Here is a 2860-nt window from a genome sequence, read left to right as displayed (position 1 = left end):
GGGGGGACCAGGCTAAGGTTGGGGGAGACCAGGCTGAAGGCTAGGGGAGACCAGGCTGAAGGCCAGGGGAGACCAGGCTAAGGCCAGGGGGAGACCAGGCTAAGGCTGGGGGGGATCAGGCTAAGGCCAGGGTGGGGGACCAGGCTAAGGCCAGGGGGAGACCAGGCTAAGGCCGGGGGAGACCAGGCTAAGGCCAGGGTGGGGGACCAGGCTGAAGGCTGGGGGGACCAGGCTAAGGCCAGGGGGAGACCAGGCTGGCCTGCTGCTCCGTGGCTGCCCACTCATGTTATGGAGAGGCGAGGTGGGGGCAAACCCTGGTTGCCATTGGTAGCACTGACCTGCAGACTGTCCACAAGATGCCCGTGACTTGGCCATGAGCTCTTAAGGAACAGAGAAAAGTGGTGCTAAGCTCCGGGGAGCCCTCAAAAGAGAGCAGAGGGCGCCTGGTCAGAAAACAGACCAGACTGGCTGTGAGCCGGTCCCCAGAGCTGTGTGTGCACACCAAGGGACAATATGCATCTGGGCCAGCAGAGTCCTGAGTGCCTGCTGGCCTGGCGTCCATCTTGTCCCCACCCACCGAGGGGAGCATGCTGCTCCTGCTGCCCTGTGGCAGAGGAACTAGGACCAACCCGGGGGGCAGACTGAGGCCATCGGCAATAGCTGGCTGTGCAGAGCTCGGCCTGGGGCTCTTGGTGAAGGCCGCTGCCACCATCACTCTCTGGCTGTGTCCGGGCCTGTCCTGTCCTGTCCTGTGTGCTCTGCGTGCAACTGTGAGCAGGGGACGGCAGGCCAGAACTGGCCCTCACACACAGGGCAACCACTCACCAGCGTCGTGGGGTTGTGAAAGCTGCTGGCCAGACTCAGCAAGTCCAAGTACAGAAGCCCACCCGCCAGCCGGACGGTGGCCCTCGGCTGAGTTAGCCACGTGCAGTGCGGCCCTGAGAACACCCGACGTCAGAGGGGCCCAGACGTGAGGCAGAGGGCCTCCACAGGGCTTCTCACCTGACCGAGAGCTCCGGGGACAGCCTTGGGTCCCCTGGTGTCCCTTCATGGGCACCACAGGGGTCCCCAGGAGAGCCGATCTCCTCTGCAGGGGAGTCTGGAAACCCGGGGTCTGGTGGGAAGGGGTCCCGTTCTCACATCAGAGGTGAGACCAGGCTGCAGAAGGAGAGGTGGGTTGTATTCTGATCAAGGATGATTCGATCTTTCACTCAAAAAAAGTACAGAACAAATAAAAACCCAAGGTATATTTGAATTTCAGGTCAACAATGAATAATTTTTTAGTGCATGTCCCAAACATCAAGGAGTTCATTAAACTTTTAAGCTAAAATAAACCCTTTTTAAAATTTTCAATAAAATTATACTTTGAATTTTAATTTAATATTCATAATTTTTCACGGTGAGTTTATCCCAATTCTGGCAAGGGACATACTTATGCTAATGTAAGTTCCAAACACTGAAAGAAACCTCCTTACACTGAAAAGTTTATGAATAACTTATGAGCATTATGAAAATGTACATTAAGATTTCTTGTGTTACTTGAAATTCCAAGTTAGCAGGGTGCCTTGAATTCTACCTGGTGATGCTGCTCATTCATGTGTCTTCCTAGAAATGGATGGTCACTTGAAAATTATTTTTAAATGGCCCAGAATTTGGCGCTCCTCACCTACGTTTATTGCCTGGGTGTGACTGTACCCCACGATGTCACAGCTACGCTTGCACAGAGGTCCTGACCTGCACTTGCAAAGCAAGGCCTGAGTGAGGGCTGCAGGGACTCTCCCCACGTAGTGAATCGCCTTGGCCACCACTGGTCAAGGCCTTGGGGGGAACCTGGCCCAGATGGACAGTGAGCCAATCAGCTGGGTGAAGCCCGCCCCACCCAGGGCTGTTGGCCGGGCGCCCGGGCAGGCGGCCAGACCCCTCCCAGGCTGGCCTTGCTCCCACAGGGCGGGTGCCAGGGCAGTGCTGACCACACAAGTGTGTCTGCAGGCGTGTGTGAATCTTGGGGTGGGCAGCGAAGCCAAGCATCTTCACGCAGGCCCGGTCCTCCCCTGTTAGCCACTGGTCACGGGCGGCTCCTGCCTTGCGGGAACTTCCGCCTCTTCCTATTAGTCTGGATTAACTGGTGAGGTCAGTGGCAGCCAGGCCCATGGGGCGCGGTAAGCTCAGGGGTTTTCCGCTGATGGTGGAGGAAACATTGAAGGGGGTGCCCAGAAGGAAGCCCGACCTTCCCCGGGTTCCCAAGCCCGTCCCCAGCACACTTGGGTGAGGGAGCGGGGTACTGAGGCTGGACGGGGTTTGAAGCCTGCCATTCGCAAGCTCGGATTTCAGGGAGGTTGGGCAGCACCTGCCTTCTGCCGCCTGGTCCTCAGGATCCTACCTGTGCTGTTACCCTACCCTTCAAGGCAAGTCCAGGGTGTAGGAGGTTGCATTCCCGCGTTCCCACAGAGAGGCTCAAGCTAGAGGGCTCTGGCAGAGACCAGGATCCTGCCTGGATGTCAGAGCCTGGCCCAGGAGCTCCGAATCTCAGATCCTGCCTGTGGACTTGGTGGGCCGCCCTCTCACAGGAGGTGGGGGTGGTCCTCTTGTTGAAACAATGTCAGCAGGCACTCATTGCATTCCTGCCGTGCAGTGACCCCCTCCTCAGAAAAGGCTGAATCCAGAGTGTGGACATCTGTCCACCACATCTGCTCCCTGGAGGCCTTGGGAGACCCTGAAGGCAGCAGGCAGATTGAGGACTCTGATCCCCAGGCCCTGGAAGTTCCCAAGCCCCTACGCCTGGGCAGCCTTCCTTTCCTTTACCCTCTCCACCTCCAACCAAGTCCCCCTCACCCAGCACCCTCACCCTGCACCCTCACCC

Source organism: Marmota marmota, unplaced genomic scaffold, assembly GCF_001458135.2.
Source record: "Marmota marmota marmota unplaced genomic scaffold, marMar, whole genome shotgun sequence".
Classification (NCBI taxonomy): domain Eukaryota; kingdom Metazoa; phylum Chordata; class Mammalia; order Rodentia; family Sciuridae; genus Marmota; species Marmota marmota.
This window is presented reverse-complemented; position numbering follows the sequence as displayed.